The sequence below is a fragment of the Taudactylus pleione genome, unplaced genomic scaffold (assembly GCF_031769625.1).
Source record: "Taudactylus pleione unplaced genomic scaffold, aTauple2 ptg000499l, whole genome shotgun sequence".
Lineage (NCBI taxonomy): Eukaryota > Metazoa > Chordata > Amphibia > Anura > Myobatrachidae > Taudactylus > Taudactylus pleione.
Genome location: NW_028284901.1, coordinates 86,361 through 104,332, shown reverse-complemented (window position 1 = coordinate 104,332; position 17,972 = coordinate 86,361).

Genomic DNA, 17,972 nt, shown 5'->3' with positions numbered 1-17,972 from the left:
GGAGATGTATCAAACCTATAGCAACCAATCAGCTTCTGTCATTTTAAAGCTTTTTATTGTTAGACAATTTGATACATCTCTCCCTTATTAGTGTTTTCAAGCAAAAGGCTTTTTACCTGCTGTTCCCTTTTTAAATTTCTTTTGATGGTCTGGGTCTTCACTTTTGTGAGTTCTCTTATTGCCCCTCCGAGCTGTGAGCTCTATGATGGGAGCACTGGGTCCCTCTCCTGGGCTGTCATGTCTCAGCTCCTTCTTCTTTTTCTTATTGCAGCCAGTGTCCCCGGTCTTGTCTAAGGGTCTCTTTACAGCTGATCTCTTGCTGATGGTGTTGTCTACCTTGGGCCTCTTATTAGGGGCCTTACCTGGCTGCTTTGATGTTCTAGCCTGGTTCCTGTTGTTCTTACACTGATGGTCCTCTCTCACCTCAATATCTCCTCCCTCTGTGATATTGGGAGAATCTCCTCTTCCCACACAGATATCCTCCTTATTACTCCTACTACACTCCTTAATAGGAGACCTGTTGTTATCTGGTCGCCTTTTCCTCTTTCTTGATCTCATATCAAGATAAATCAAGAAAAATAAAGAAAAATTCGCTAAGCACGAATAAAATCGCCTTCACACTGCAATAGGTGAAAACACACAAACGTATCTTGTGCAGGTAAGCAACTGAGCCAACAGCTCTCTGACATCATAAAGCTTTGTGACATCACCAGCTGCTGTAGGCCCAGTGTCACTGCCTGTTACCCACAGTGCCTATAATACAACCATGTTTATATAAATTACTGGTGGGCCCTGTCCCAAGCACTGTGATGGGAATCTTTGGGGTCCAATGTGTCACCCAAATCTCATATGTAATTACTGTACTTATTTAGCCTATCAGGGTCAGGTGATACCTGTCTGCTTGTAAAAAACAATAAAAATGGGCTGCTATAGTGTGATCCACAGGTTACATTCAGCTTTTATTTTATATCAGTAAAATTATATACAAAATTATTAAAATTTAGCAAAATATAATAATAGAGCAATCTTAGGGCCTCATTTACTAACGAGTTTTATCACCAAAATGAGTGATAAATGTCACTGTGTATGATAAATGGTGCTCCAGCCAATCAGCTCCCAACTGTCATCTGTTAGAAAAATGACAGTTGGGAGGGAGCTGATTGGCTGGAGCACCATTTATCATACACAGTGAAACTTATCACTCGTTTTGATTATAAAACTCGTTTGGAAATGGGGGCCTTAGTGTCAAAAAGATAGGAAATTATGAAATAAAAACTACTGTATTTTTATTCCTGAGATATCTCAAAAACTTTCTGGGGCTGTTTCAGAGTTGGGTGCAATGCAAAGAAAAAAGGAATCACTTTGCACCAGGACAAACCATATTGTACTGCAGGTGGGGCGGATTTATAATATGCAGAGATATTTAATTTTGGGAGGGGCGTGTCCTATCTGAACTCTAATTTGAAGTGTAAAAATAAAGCTGCCCAGCATTGTAGGCTACATGCTAAATCAGCCATTATTTACCCTGCATTCAGAAGGACAGCGTAAGGCAGGTGCAATCTGACTGAGCCAGGTTAAACCCCGTGGTTGTGATAGCAGTATACCTATGAGAATGTTGTTGTTAGTGTCAGACATTAGAATTAGCCTATAGGGTTCCTAGGGGGTGTGGCCTTGCTGGTATATTCGGTCTGATATGCATACAGTAGATTCAGCCTCTTTGTTTCTGGAAATAATGTTTTTGTTTTTGCATGTTTGTTTGCTATGAGTGTTGTGGCGGAAAGAACGGTAGTGTGTTTTTAGTCGTTATACAAGTTAGATGGGTGCGCTCTCCTTGTTCAATTATAGGCCAAAATGTCCTACAGGGAAATGACACAGCCCGTCTGGGTGTGCTTTTTCTGGAGAGTTGAACTCTAACGAGTGATGTGTTTGGTCTGCCTGTTTTTGTGGGAGTGTCCGTTCTTTGTTGTCCACCACCATACTAACTTTAAGCTCACAATCAATTTCAATTGGCAAGATCTAATGGTCTAATTCGATAGCCCAAATTCAATATTTAATTAATTATTATTAATTATTAATAATCTGTTGTCAAATAAAATTGACCTTTAATTTTAAATCCAACTGTTGTTGTCCGTGTGTTTATTTTTAGATACGTTTTTAGTCGTTTTAAGTCTGTAAGGTATAGTGCACATATCAACCATTAGGGAGTTTAATAAAATACATGCATTTGTACCTTTGCATTGTAACATGGTTTGTCCAGGTGCAAAGTTACTGGCTTTGTTTTAGTTGACTTTGCTCCAAATTTAGAATCAGCCCCTTTTTCTCATATTAGGGGTGTTGCAAATAAGGGCCAAATGTAATTGCAAGCGAATTGTGGAAGCCGCCATGATTCCGGCGAGATAGTCTTTACATTTAAAGTGATAATTAGTTTAAAGGCAATATCAGCTTTAAACCTAGTGACTATCTCACCAGAATTGTGCCGGCTCCTGTAAATCGCAGGCTATTACATTTGGCCAAGATACTTTAATATCTACACTAGGGGTCAAAAGATTTACAACACCCCCATTTTTTCAGTTTTTATTGACTTTTTTTTGCAATTCAAGTCCAGTTAATAACCTTACACAGGGAAGCCCTGAGCTGTTAGAGGATATGGAAAAGAGTTTAGCTTAGCCAAAACTGTGTAAATGTTACAGTTATAAGAAAACACCTTTTTCAGGGAACAAGCAATGGGCTAAGGGCCTGATTCAGAGCCGCTCGTAAGCGGCAGTACGCTCATTCTGAGCGATGTTCGCCCATCTGCGCATGCGTAGGGTTTTTAATACGCATGCGCGCAGGGCCGCCATCAGGGGGGGACTGCCGGTACTCGAGTCCCGGGCCCGGACCCTGGCAGAAAGGGAGGGGGTCCAGTGCTGCTCCTGCAACTGCTGCATAGTCCCCCGCAGTGCCCGCACTACCCCCTTGAGTGAAAAGGGAGTGGGGCACTGCTACCAACCTGAGAAACCCCTTCCTTCACGATTCCCCTACTTCCCCCTTCAGTCGGCTTGAAATGGGTGCGGAGCCAGTGTCAAACCCCGCCCCCCGAACACCCGCGAATCGCGTCATTCCTTGGGGGCGGGGCCTAATAATGCAAGATGCCAGCCACCCATTAGCAACCAGGTGCTGTGCAGAATTGTAAGTAATAAATATTTTTGTGTTTGTCTGTGTTAGTGTGTATGTACTGTATATGTCTATGTGCTAGTGTGTATATATGTGTATGTACTGTATATGTCTGTGTTAGTGTGTATATATGTGTATGTACTGTATATGTCTATGTGTTAGTGTGTATATACGTGTATGTGTACTGTATATGTCTGTGTTTGTGTGTATATATGGGTATGTACTGTATATGTCTGTGTTAGTGTGTATATATGTGTATGTACTGTATATGTCTGTGTTAGTGTGTATATATCGGTATATACTGTATATGTCTATGTGTTAGTGTGTATATATGTGTATGTACTGTATATATCTGTGTTAGTGTGTATATATGGGTATGTACTGTATATGTGTTAGTGTGTATGTACTGTATATGTCTGTGTTAGTGTGTATATATGGGTATGTACTGTATATGTCTGTGTTAGTGTGTATGTACTGTATATGTCTATGTGTTAGTGTGTATATATGTGTATGTACTGTATATGTCTATGTGTTAGTGTGTATAAATGTGTATGTACTGTATATGTCTGTGTTAGTGTGTATATATGGGTATGTATTTCGGTATGTGTTAGTGTGTATATATGCGTATGTATATCTGTATGTGTTAGAGTGTACATATGTGTATGTATGTTTGTGTGGATGTATGTGTATGTACCTATGTTAGCGTGGATATATGTATATGTGTTATATATACATGTACATGTGTGTTATGCTGCATATATTATATGTGTATGTGTGTGTTTAACTATATATATATATATATATATATACACACAGTATATATATATATATATATATATATTTATTTTATTTTAATTATTTTATTAGAAACCCCCTCCCTCTCCCTCAGAAAATCCTGTATTTGCCCCTGCACTTGTTTAATAAATTTTCTTTTCCTTTGGCGTTGGGGTGCATGACATCACGCCACTGGATGGGAGATGTCAGATGAGCCACGGCATGTGAGGAGCAGCGCCAGCCAGCCCTGGAGGAGAAGAAGCCAGAAGGAAGAAGCACAAGGCGATAAGGTAAGTCATAATCAATTAGACCTAGCAGTAGCGGGAGGGGGGGCACAGGGGCCCTGCCTATTTTGTCAGTCCTGGGCCCCACAATATCTGATGGCAGCCCTGCATGCGTGAACCAGTCAGTGCGGCCGAAAATTGTTTGTTCGCTATATAGCGAATGCCTGCTATTTTGAGTGACAGAATGAGGCATATGTGGGTGATAACAGGGGAAGGTGCTTGAAAACGGGGAGTGGAGATCAGAACGCAGGCGTGCTTAAAGGTCAAAACGGGCGTTTTATGGGTGTGCATAATTAATACAGCAGCGTCATTGACCACGTCAGTTGGTTGTTTTATAGTCAGAACTGCTCGCAATATAGTGGTAGGAAAAACCATCCACAAGAATAGCGAGCAGTTCATACGCTGTTCAATGTACTCGATTAATCTAATATATAGCGGACATGACGTATGATGCGAGCGGCCAGGGGGCGTATTTTTCAAATAAACGTCTGCATGTTTTGTTCGCTCATTCAGACATGGAGGCGTCAACAGACCGCAAGGAGCGAACGGTTCATTTGAATAGCCATCCCCTTTTTCTGAACGAGCGAGCGCTAATTGCGTCCGGCTCTGAATCAGGCCCTAAGACCTTACAGCTGTTCTGCAGCAATGACAAAGAGACTTGCCTGGGCCATGATGCACAGTCAGTGCACTACTGAAGACTGGGAGAAGGTCTTTTGGGCTGATGAATCCAAACTTTAAATCTTTGGCTCATCATGCAGGGTTTTGTACACTATCGAGTAGACAAAAGGATGGTTTATCAATATGTGGGGTTTATTTACTAAGCGTTGGCTTGTAATAGCCACCACTTCCACACATGTTTTAGCCAAATATTTAAAAGGCCAATGCTTTTAATAGCAAAGCTCTCCATGTTTTGTAGTAAAAGCATTGACCTTTTTAAATTTCAGGCTGAAACACACCAGAGTAGGAAGCGAGATCGTCTGGGACTCTTTTGCTGGAACCGAAGCCAGCAACTTGCATGAAGTTACTGTCACCTGGAACCAAAAGGGTGACCTCAGCATTTTGCAGTGCCATGCAATACCCACTGCTCTGCATCTAATTGGTCAAGAGTTCATCCTATAACATTAACCTGAAACATATGTCCAGGCTATGGGGCAGATGTACTAAGCTCTGGAAAGTGATAAATTGGAGAGTGATAAACTACTAACCAATCAGCTCCTAACTGTCATTTTTCAAACACAGCCTGTAACCATGACAGGAGCTGACTGGCTGGTAGTTTATCACTCTCCAATTTATCACTTTCCAGAGCTTAGTACATCTCCCCCTATGTCAGAACTGCCTTCCGAGGAAAAGAATTAGACGGTAGGCTTCATATCATGGAATGGACAGCACAGTCTCCAGACTTAGGGCCTGATTCAGCTTTGGGAATAGAGTAAGATATAGCAAGTAACTGTGAACCTGGACAAACCATGTTACAATGTAAGGGGTGCAAATAGTATTACATATATTTTGTGTGGTAAATACTGGCTGCTTTTGCATGTAGCCCACAAATACTGCACAACTTTATTTTTACACTGCAACTTAGATGACAGTTTGGGCTCATCCCTCCCAAATCTAAATCTATCTGCACATTTTACATCTGCCCGACCTGCAGTGCAGCATGGTTTTACCAAGGTGCACAGTTACTTGCTATATCTTACTATATTCCCAAGGCTGAATCAGCCTGTTAAACCCAATTGAGCTGGCTTGGGATAAACTGCACAGAAGGGTAAAAACAACTAACCAATAAGCTCAATACATTTGTGAGAACTTCAGCAGCAGTGTTGGAAAGAACTTCCCGAACTCTGAGCCTTATACAGAGATGTACGCCATGCTGATATTTATGCAGATTGAGCGATTGTTTACCATCGCACATGCATGTAAGCTGCACTGTGCATGTGCATAGATTATTTTGTGACTGCGCTCGCACAGAGGAGTCAATCGCAGAGTGAGTGACAGGTAGTCAGCATTTGGGGAGGTAACGGGGGGGCGACTAGGCATATGCAGGTGTGTCTGACCGTTTAAATGCCATTTCATGGGTGTGCATAAATAAGCCATTGCGATCTCCTTCGCAGCATGAGAGCTCTCTGTGTGTCAGTCGCTGTGTTTGAGACAGGTCAGACTTGCCACCTATGCTGCATGGCTGCCCGATCTACATCGATGTTACCGATGTTTATGCTGGTGTGAGACATCGGATGCATATGAGAAGGCAGCAGTGAGCGTCTCTATGCTTGTGCAAGGTTTGGAGACATTAGCATATTTCTGCAATTGCGACCCATGCAAAATCGCAGCTCTGAATCAGGCCCTCTATGTGATTTCCATGGTAGAAAGAATGACTATGAGTAAAAAATGTAGATTAAAACTTGTACAATGAGACAATAAACTGCAAGCACTTCACTAAGAACTGGAAACATGTGGGTGTACTAAATCTTTTGAATTTGTACCCCTATATTGGGCCTGATTCATCATAGATCACAACTGCATAAATTAGCCACTGCGATGCCATACAAAGCCAGGGCCGAAATCAGGGGGGGACTGGCAGGCCTCGAGTCCCGGGCCCGGAGACAGCGGAAAGAGAGGGGTCCCGGGTGCTGCAGTCCTGCACTTGCAGCCCTGTTCAATGGAAATACAACACTGCCGGCTGCTTGTCATTTATTGTGCCGCCGCGAGCCAGCCGGAGCTCGCGGACCGGCAGCCAATCAGGAGCAGCCGCTCCTGATTGGCTGCTGGTCCGCAAGCTGTGATTGGCTCACAGTCACGCCATATTGGAAATGCCGATGCACGGATGCAGCGCTACTACTAAAGCCACCCCGGCCCCTCCCTCTCTCTGCACTCAGCGCTGACTCTGGTTGGCTGGCTGCACCAGCGCAGCCAGTTGAAAAAAAATCGAAAAAAGGTACCATACTACTCACCCCCCAGTCCAGAAAGCTGTCCCTGCCATTCTTCTTTGCCCTGTGCTTCTCCCTAGTCCTACCAGCCTTCCCTGTCCTGCCCCCTCCTCACAGGTCTTAGTAGCAATTGTAGTAAATAAGTATATGGAGTAGTGTCTCTTTATTTACTACTATTGCTACTAAGACCTGTGAGTGCCACTCGTGACTCTCTTTTATATATATATATATATATATATATATATATATATATATGCTGCTTTACTGCTTTTCAAATTGGTTTACGCAAATTGGTGTCCGACCCTCTGGTGTAGCTCCACCCACCTCTGCCAACTCTCCCCCCCCCTCCTTGGTGGGGGCCCTGCCTATTCTCTCCCCACGATTTCTGATGGCAGCCCTGTACACAGCTCAGGCTTGCCTACCCTCCTGATTTGGCCAGGAGCCTCCCGAATATCAGGTGCTGCTCCCGGCCCCCCAGAAAGGCAGGCAAGCATCCCGACATTCCCCAACCCTCCCGACCTCCCCCCCAGAATACACTAGAAATCCCCACAGCGGGGAGACTGTTGACACGATTCGTGCTGAATCGCGTCATCGTGGCCCTGTCCCTGCTTCACAGTGCTGAAAATAATGGCATTGTGAAGAGGGGGCGGGGCCATGATGGTGCGATCGCACAGCCCCGCTCTCGGCTCCACCACCAAACGTGTCACAGCTGTCCGGACATGACCCCCCCTGTTAGCCGACAATCAGCTCCATCCCGGAAGGAGGTAGCTGATTGTCGGCAAGTATGACACAGCCTGAGGTTACATTGCATGCGATGAGGTTAGCAAATTCTGAGTCAGACCTGTAATTGTGTGTTAGGTTCCGATGGTGCTCGATGTTACCGATGGTTTTGAAGACTTGCAATGTGTTACGGATGTGAATAAGGTGAAGTGGGCGTCCTTATGTTAGGCTGTAACGGGATTGTGATTGCAAACATTAGCATATTTTCGCAGTGGGTCTCCGTGCGTAATTGCAGCTACGATCGCAATAGCAATTGTAATGAATCAGGCCGTGTGTTACTTATCTCAGGGGGAACACTGATGGTAAGTCTGGTCACTGAGTGATCCTTAAATGGACCCAGTTTTCCAAAATATTGATTATGTTTTATTTTTGTAGTTCAAATACCTAAATAATATTATGGGGTGTGTCCACCATTATATATGTGAGAATTATATTACACAGTGGTGATACTGACATGCATTGTGCTATTGGTGCTTCAATAAGTTTTATTTCTTATGTCTGTAAGTATTTAATAGAATATTTATTATTGAAATGTTAGAACTCGGGGAGAGAAGATCCCTGACAGGTGCTCACTGTCATAGTGTCCCTAGTAGGGTCCTCCTCCTAGGCGCCATTGAAGACCATCAGTAGGGACCTCCGGCCGTTGTCACTAAGGAAAAAAAGAATAGAATTAACTATTCAGCGCGTTTCGTCCTTTAGGGTGACAAGCAAGGGAATAGTCACGGGTGATGGTGACCTTCACCGGGAGGATAAACGGTCATCACAAGCACTGGTGCCTCAGCCACCCAGGTATCACCTAATAGTACTTGTGCACTGAGGGTGAAATGTGGGTGTGCAAGGATCACTGATACCGGAAGGAAGGGGACAAGGACAGGACACACACACGGAGTGTATACTCACCATTGTAATACTTGTCACCTTGATTGAGGGTCAGTCAGCACCTGTGAGGAGATATTACACAGCCACCCACACAACTACCTCCATACTAACCTAAGTAAGACCGAAGGCTGTCAATTTAAGCCTAAGGGACATTAAACCACAAGTGTTTTGAGTGTTGCCAGTTTAATAACGTGTTGGTTATTGCCACTTTAAGTGTAGCTGGTCTTATGCAGCCAATAAATCTTTCATGGGGAGTGGTCTAAGAGTATATAATGGAGTGATGTATGCAAATCTGCCTCTTTGTTACAGTTTTTTTCCAGGACAGGGAAGTACAATGTGTGATGTGAATCTCCTGTATTTATCTCCTTTTTTCCTTTTCTCTTTCTCCTGTTCTCTACCCTCCAGCTATTCTTTTGTTCTCTTACCCTATACTTTCATTCTTTTCCCTTTTCTTCCATGCTTTCCCTCAATCTTCTATACCCCTGGGATTCCTTCCTGGTCTCTCCCTCTTGCCCTTCATAATGTCCCCCCATCACTCCTGTTAACACTGCCCGCTATGTGTGCTGCTGGGCTAAAACAGCAGGCTCCCATGCTGCCCAGCTCTTTCTCTCCCCCCCCCGAGCAGGCCGCCGCGCTTATCGTGGACAGGGCCTGAGGCAGCGCTTGTGCAGTAGGGCAGGGCCGCAGCTATGGCCGTGGCTGTCGTTCTTGACCTTTATCTTTGCTGTACGGAGGCAACTGGCGGTATCCACCGCCTCCGATGCTGCCTCCACATGGTGCCCGGCGTGGCCGCGCGCCTTAGCAGAGCCGAGGCCCGAAACTTCGGCCCCGCCTGTGCTGTGAGACGGAGCGCGGCTCAGCATGTTGCCGCTGGCTCCGTCTCTATTTTGTTTAACCAGAGGCAGGCAGCATTGGCTGCTCCGCTGGTTTGGTTCAGTGAGCGGCCTGCGGGCCGTTGGGCACCCGCTATTGGGGTGGCGAAGGGCGAAGGGGGTATGGCTTTGCCCCGAGTGCGGCCGCCATCTTAATACTGGGGGGCTGCTCCTGCCTGCTCTAGGCGCGGCAGGAAATCCTCCCAGGTTCCACAGTCTGCCCTATTTGTGCCCCATAGTATAAGGGACCATACAAAATTAGGATCCCCTTAGTAATGTCACTAATTAACTAACTGGCACACTTCAGTCCCTGTTGATCTTTTAAAATGTGTTACTAGGAGATCTGGAAAACATGCAATGAATATGGTTGTGCAGCCGGTAGTAAATAAATTGGACAGCCAGTAATAAATAACGTGGTGCATCGACTAGGGGATCTGGAAAACATGTAATGAATATAGTGGTGCAGCAAGTAGTAAATAAATTGGAAAGCCAGTAATGAATATAGTTGAGCACCGACAAGGTGACCTGGAAAACATGTACTGTTCGGGGTGCACTGATATAGCCCATCTATAGGATCAATTATTAATACTGAATAATACCCTATCCAGTACATAAAGAGACCAATCTGTGCATCTATGTCCACGGCAGTACATGTTTCTTTTTCTGCCCTCCCCCAGATTCCCCAACTTGCTCAAATGATCTGTAATAGAGCCCACATATGTAATAAAAAGATTCAGCTCAGACAGGATGACTCTACTTTTTACATTGAATTGATTACTGAAGCTGTTTGTCCTGGCTGTATATGGAAGAATTATTTAATTCCGTATATTCGTATGATGCCTGTTATAGCTGGTTTTCAGTGCTGATTATGCCCTCTTAGTGGTAACATGCTAAAAATCAGGCATTTGAAAGCCCCTCTGTAGAAATTCTGCGTTTGCCTCTGAGCCCTGTCCCCCTTTACAAACAAGGGCTGTTAGGTTTGCCCAAGTGGGAGGCACAGGCAGGCCCCTCCTACATATATTTAGCAGAGGTCGCGTGTGTGACCAGTAGCAGTGGGCTCTCCACTACCACAGTACGCAGTTACGCCAGCAGTTATTTAGTCTCCTATGCATAGAACTAGGCAGTCCTGGCTCCGCTGACCCAGAGTGCTGCCTGGTCGGCTGCCCAACACTGCATCAGTTGTTACCAGAGTTGGGACCATGGCGCCCGTAAAAAGTGTATGTCATAGCACCCACCCCCCTGCACACACACTCCCTGTACTGAACCGAGCTAGTGGGGTATGGCAAGCTTGTGGGGGAATACTGGAGTGAAGAGTAAAAACAGCAAACAGTGGCAGTATCCAGTATCTGGGCACTGAGGTCCTATTGGTAATAGAACATTTTAGTTATGCACTATCTGACATTAATGGGTAGCTGCTTTGACACTGCTTATTTAAGTATAGCACCTAGGATCTAACTGTGATCTCCTTTGAATCATTGATATCAATTGATGAAAGAGCTTGGCCCACAAAGTCACGGTGCTTGTATTTTTGGGCCCACAAAGTCACGGTGCTTGTATTTGTTATACACAGAGGGCTATGGCCCACATTCATGGTGCTTGTATTTGTTATACACAGAGGGCTATGGCCCACAAAGTCACGGTGCTTGTATTTGTTATACACAGAGGGCTATGGCCCACAGTCACGGTACTTCTATTTGTTATACACAGAGGGCTATGGCCCACAAAGTCACAGTGCTTGTATTTTTTATACACAGAGGGCTATGGCCAACAAAGTCACGGTGCTTGTATTTGTTATACACAGTGGGCTATGGCCCACAGTCAAGGTGGTTGTATTTGTTATACACAGAGGGCTATGGCCCACAATGTCATGGTGCTTGTATTTGTTATACACAGAGGGCTATTTTTTATTTTTTTTACACACAGCCACTTCTTGTAGTCAGTGTGCCCCCTTAAACAGTCACCTCCACTTGTGAGTCTCTGGACACCGCACTTAATCAGCAGAGTATAGTGCAGCATACATCAGCATGCAGTGTGCCCCCTTACATACACAGTCACTTTTGCCAGCGCAGCCACTTAGCAGAGTATAATGCAGCATCAGTGTGTGTCCCCTTATACAGCCACTCAGTGATCAATGCTAGTGATCTAGCCACTCGGTGCCCCCTCAGCCCAGTTGCAGAGTAGCGCACTATCGGAGTGTGCAGGACAAATGGCGCTGAGTCGCGGGACTCGGCACCTTATGTAGAGGCGAACTCTTGCCTCTCGCGAGAGTTCAGCACTCTTGCAAGATCCCATGTCAGGACGCAGACGTCTGGCTCGCAGTGGGGATCAGAGTTGGCAGGAACACCCGAGCCTCAGCTCAGGTGGACTCGGATCCCTACTGTTCTGAGCGGTTCGGATTCCACAGAATCCGAACCGCTCATCTCTAACTAAAATTCGCACCAACAGCCAAGATGGACAAGTTTGACACATACATGGACCTCAAATAATTATTTGCTAAGACACCCATGCCCCCAACACAAACCAACAAGTAACGACATATACAAACACACCAATCATAAACCCACCTATCAATTCTACCCCAGTTACATCATGGAGAACCATATACAAAGGAACAAAAACATCATTATCAAACCAGCAGACAAATGGGGTGGAATAGTCCTACTAGACAAAGCTGACTACCTTAAAGAAGCGTTAAGAATACTTAGCGATGAAACCACATATAGTAATCTGAAACAGGACCCCACCAAAAATTTTTAGTCAGTACTTCAGAGATTACTTAAAAAGGGACTTCTTGAAAGAATACTCACGAAACAAGAACATGAATTCATTAATATAAAAAATTTGGTAATTCCTGTATTTTACTACTTACTCAAAATTCATAAAGACCAGACACAACCACCAAGCAGGCCCATCATATCCGGAATTAAGTCACTCACCGCCAACCTCTCACAATATTTTGATACCTACCTACAACCATATCTAAAGGCGCAAAGAGCATACCTCCGAGACACAACAGACATTCTCAACTGACTAAAAAGCATGAAATGGAATGAAGACTATTGGTTAGTTACTTGTGATGTGGCATCTTTATATTCCATCATAGATCATGAACAGGGTTTAGAGATCACCAGACACTACCTCACTTTGGACCCAGAAATGGAAGAAAAACAAATAGACTTCATCATTGAAAGCATAAATTTTATCCTAACACACAACTACTTTTGGTTCGGCGATGAGTTCTACATACAGACCAAGGGAACCGCTATGAGAACAAGGTTCACGCCAAGCTTTGCAAATCTCTTTATGAGTTACTGGGAGGACAAAAACATCTGGTCCCATCCTAAACTCGACGCGAACCTCGTTACATGGACGAGATTCATAGACAATGTCTTTTTTATTTGGAAAGGAGACATCATTTCACTCACAAACTTCATTACATACGTCAATGACAATGAAAACAACCTTGTATTCCCCACCAAATATAGCAAATCCCTAGTAGAGTTCCTAGACTTAAACATCTTTATCGAGAACAACAAAATCCAGACAAACACGTTCCGCAAAACAGTTGATGTGAACAGTATGATCTTAGCCTCAAGTGAACACCACCCCAACTGGTTGAATAACATACCAGTTGGGCAGTTCAAGAGGCTAAGACGTAACTGTTCAAAGCTAACAGACTATGACAAACAAAGCACGACAGTAAGATCACAATTTCTGGAGAAGAACTACAACAAAGACCTAGAACAACAAGCATACAAAGAAGTGAGGGAACAAAATAGAGAACCACTTCTAGAATATAAATCAAAGACAGAATCAAATAAGCAAAACAAAGTCCTCTTCATCACACAGTACAATAGACAAGCAAGTCAAATCAAACATGTACTGAAAAAACACTGGCACATATTACTCCAGGACGAGACCTTGGGGGACATCCTACCAAATGTACCAAAGATAGTGTTTCGTAAAGCACCTGATGTGAGAAGCTAAGTAATCAAAAATCACATTCCCCCCACCAAAACTATCCAAACAACACTAAAACCAAAACCAATTACAGGGGGTTTCTACTACTGTGGGACATGCATAGCATGCAAAACAACCAAAGAAGCACAACACCCATACATGCAATAACACTCACTAGCAATGGAAAGGAACTTAAAATAACACTGAATCTCATAGTCATGATTGAGTAACACAGGTCTAGAGACATTTAGTATTGTACACATTAGTTTCCTGTCCAATGACAAGTACCAATCCACCAAGGGAAGAGCGCAATCAGTAACCTTATGGTTATTTTCACATAAGTTACTGTAGGGACCTGTGATCGACGATCGCGGGTCGCTACAGTCATCGGTAAGTTGGTGGTGTGCTGGATGATCGATATTGATCATCGAGCATACCAGGGAGGGTGCATTTCGATCTGCCATCGATATCGTATCACTGGCAGATAGCTACGTGTGTGCGCATCATTACTGAGTGTTGGAGAACAGCTGCCACAGACAAGTGTGTAACTGTATCCGCCGAGAAGCCGCTTCTTCATATATATAGCCCCAAGTGTCAAGATGAAAATGATATGGTAATAAAAAAGAACTTTAAGAATGGCCCCTGAAATGTGCTGATATTTGCATGTGCCTAGTTTGCCTTTAGGGTGAAAACGAACTACAGCACTAGTCAACATACAAACCAGATGCCATATAAACTTATAAAGCTACATATATACTAAAAATTAAAATGAATAGTCATGTATCGGAATGGATCTGAGAGGACTTGAACATTTGCTCAATGGCCTCCCCTCATGTCTTGAACTGCAGATGGTTCACCTATTTACAACACAGCAGTGTTACTGAGGTATGGATAGGTTACTGTACTCAGTGCCTCTCAAATTCAATACACGGACACACTAACAGTGCATGTTTTCCAGGTCTCACAAGTGAAATAATTAGAATTACCTGTGGATCTTTCAAAACACATCATTTGGTAATGAATACACCTGTCTCCAACAAGAATATATTGAAAACATGCACTGTAAGTGTGTCCCGAGGGCTGGATTTGAGGAGCACTGCTCTACTATGAGCTGCAGCCAATAACCTGATCCAAAATGTAATCCTAATGCATGTTTTCCAGGTCTCCTCATAGAATCACAAGTTAAATAAATAGTACATTTTAAAATATGTTAAGTCAGTCAGTAATGAATACACTTGTGATCCAGCACAGAGTATGGGAATCATGCACTGTTTCCTGAGACCTGGGGATATATATTTTAGAAGTGGAGATGTTGCCAATAGAAACCAATCAGAATCTACTTAACATTTAACTAGCACCTTCTAGAACAGGGGTGGGCAATAAGCGGCTCTTCAGCTGTTGTTGAACTACAAATCCCAGCATGCCTTGCAACAGTTTTAGCATGGCCAAATAGAAAAACTATGGCAGGGCATGATGGGATGTATAGTTCTACAACAGCTGGGGGGCCGCTTATTGCCCACCAATATTCTAGAAGGTTATAGCTAAAATCTGATTGGTTGCTATGGGCAACATCTCCATTTCTAAAAACTCTCACTTTACTAAATAGACCTCCTGGAGAACAGAAAAACTGATATAGTCTAGTCATGGGCACACACTATACCAGAGTTTATCAAACTCCGCCTCTACATACTAAGTTTTAAGGATATCTATGTTTGAGCACAGGAGACATAATTAGTAGCTTAGTCAATTTGATTTACCTATCTGGACTCAAGTATGGATATCCTTAAAACCTGGACTGTGGCGGCGTGGCTTGGACGCTGAAGATTACGGCAGCATGGCGCCGGAGCTCCGCTGTTTTTAATCTTCAAACAGCGCCTGCCGCCATGCTATCCCATTCCCCGGGTCAGTCCTGCACTTTCTGTCAAATTAAAGACCCCCGGGCAGATAATTCACCTGCCAGACAGCCTCTCTAGCCTCCAGACAAAGGGCCCTGGGAGCCAGCAGCAGCGGAGACGCCAGTGCTGAGGCTCTGACTTCTCCCTGACACGCCGGGATAAAAAGCTGCCGCATCCCCCGCCGCCGATTTATATCCCCGCTCATTACTCACCACAGCTTGCGGAGACATGAGAGAATGCCGCCGGTCGGGCCCTCGCTCCTGTCCCAACATTACAGGTGACAGTTATTCAAGAGAGGGAACTCCCTGGGGAGAAAGGAGTTCCGGGCGCCTTTTTAAGTTTATACAAACTCTCACTTTCTCACTAAGCGCTCCCCTTCTATTTTCAGAGTGGCATTTGAGCACAATATTATCTGAAAGTTCTCTAATTAATTACCACAACAGCCTTAGTGCTCCTAATTAATAGGCACCTAAAGAGCTCTACATTAACCCCGGTATTCCAATCCATAAAGCTGCACTAGCAGCACCTTAAATACAGCAAGATATCCCAGTGTTAAAAGGAGTTGAGGCTCTAACATCAGATGGAGCATTCTGGCCCTTCTCAAAGGCAGCCCAAACAACAAAGAGCTCGCTCTGAGAAAAGAAGAGCTGAAATCAACATGGCTTCTGCCTCTGAGACACAGTGCTCCATTGCAGACATGGATACAAGCACTGCTATATCTCAGCCCACTTCCCCTGCCTCAGATCATCAAGATAACCCTGTTACCTATGGAGAAGTGGTTAAAGTGATCCAGGAGGCTATGGGCCCTATAATGGACACTCATTCAGCTAAACTAACACAAGCGGTCTCGGACATAAAATCTCAGATTTCAGACCACTGAGAATAGACTGGAAGTCATGTTCCACGATGTTGAGGAGTTAAAAACCAATACTGCTTCTCTACAAAAATCACATTACCAAGTATTGAGTAAACTTGATGATTTAGAAAATAGATCACGAATGAACAACCTTCGCATCACTGGCCTACCCGAAACCCTTAAGGGCACAGAACTGTCTCGATTTCTTACGTCGACCTTACCGGAACTACTGAATATAACGGATATATGTTCTGATATGGTAGTGGAAAGGGCGCATAGAATTGGCCCAGTGCATGACTCTAAGGACTCTAGACCACGTGTTATTATCCTCATATGCTTAAACTTTCTCCACAAGGATGCCATTTGGAGCGCTTCACGCTGACATGGAGAACTTCAAGACTATTCTGCAGAGGTGACACGGGCAAGGAGAGAGTTTTCTCCTCTTTGTTCCTGTTTATACAAGGCCAATCGCAAATTTGCTCTGCTTTACCCTGCGAGACTGCGATTGTTTAATGGAGATTCCTTTAAGGACTTCACTTTGGTTGCTGATGTGGATCTATTCATTTCCGAGGAGATGGTGTCTTCCTCTACATTTGACCCATGAATCTATTAAGCCATCCACGTGAGCTGAAGTCAAAGTGCAGTTTAGTTTTCTTCATATGTCTTCATATATTTGTTTTTGAAGTCTAATTTAATACAAAAAGCTAACGTAAGGGGACTTATTTCTATGCTGTCTGATTATTAGAGGTCTCTATAAATTTCTTAGACATATCTTTTTTATTAAAATTAGACTAGGAAGTTCTAATAAGTATAATGGTAACGTTATATTATGTTATGCTGTATGACGATTTATTTGTCTTCAAATGCCGGGGTATGTCAAATGCATACCTAAATTGTTAAAGAGATGTTTTTGCGCTCTAATGCATTGAAAATCTGTCTGTATTCAAATCTTAGGGAACTTCTTGACCCTAACAGTTTTTTGTTTGTCTTCACCCTTTTTTTTCATTTTAGTAATCCTCATGTGTCTTGTCTTGCTTATCTTATGATACGATCTATATGGTGTTCTCACTATCTGATGATATTAAAGTGGCTCAGTGGTTACTATGCTTCTTCCATATTTCATCATGACTAGTTTTGTTTATGGTACCTGGAATGTGGGTGGGATTAGCTCCCCGATAAAGAGAAAGAAAATCCTCCTTTATGCGAAAAAACTTAAACTTGATGTTGTTTTCTTACAAGAGACACATCTCCTCCCTCCTGAAGTGATTAAATTAAACATGCTGGGATGGTCAGTCTTAGCCTCCTCCACATATTCTTCTAAGGCTAGGGGGGTAGTCATCTTGGTAAACAAAAATCTTAATATAATTGTCCACTCAACTACTACCGACCCACGTGGCCGATATGTTATTGCAGACATATCAATCAATAATTCTAGATTTACTCTATGTAATATATATGCTGCTAATTCACAATCCAAGAAATTTTTTCTACATATTCTTTCTAAATTACATATGTACTCAGATGCACCTCTTATTCTTGGAGGAGATTTCAATTTAGTTACCTCAAATGTATTAGACAGAAATACTATGTTAACA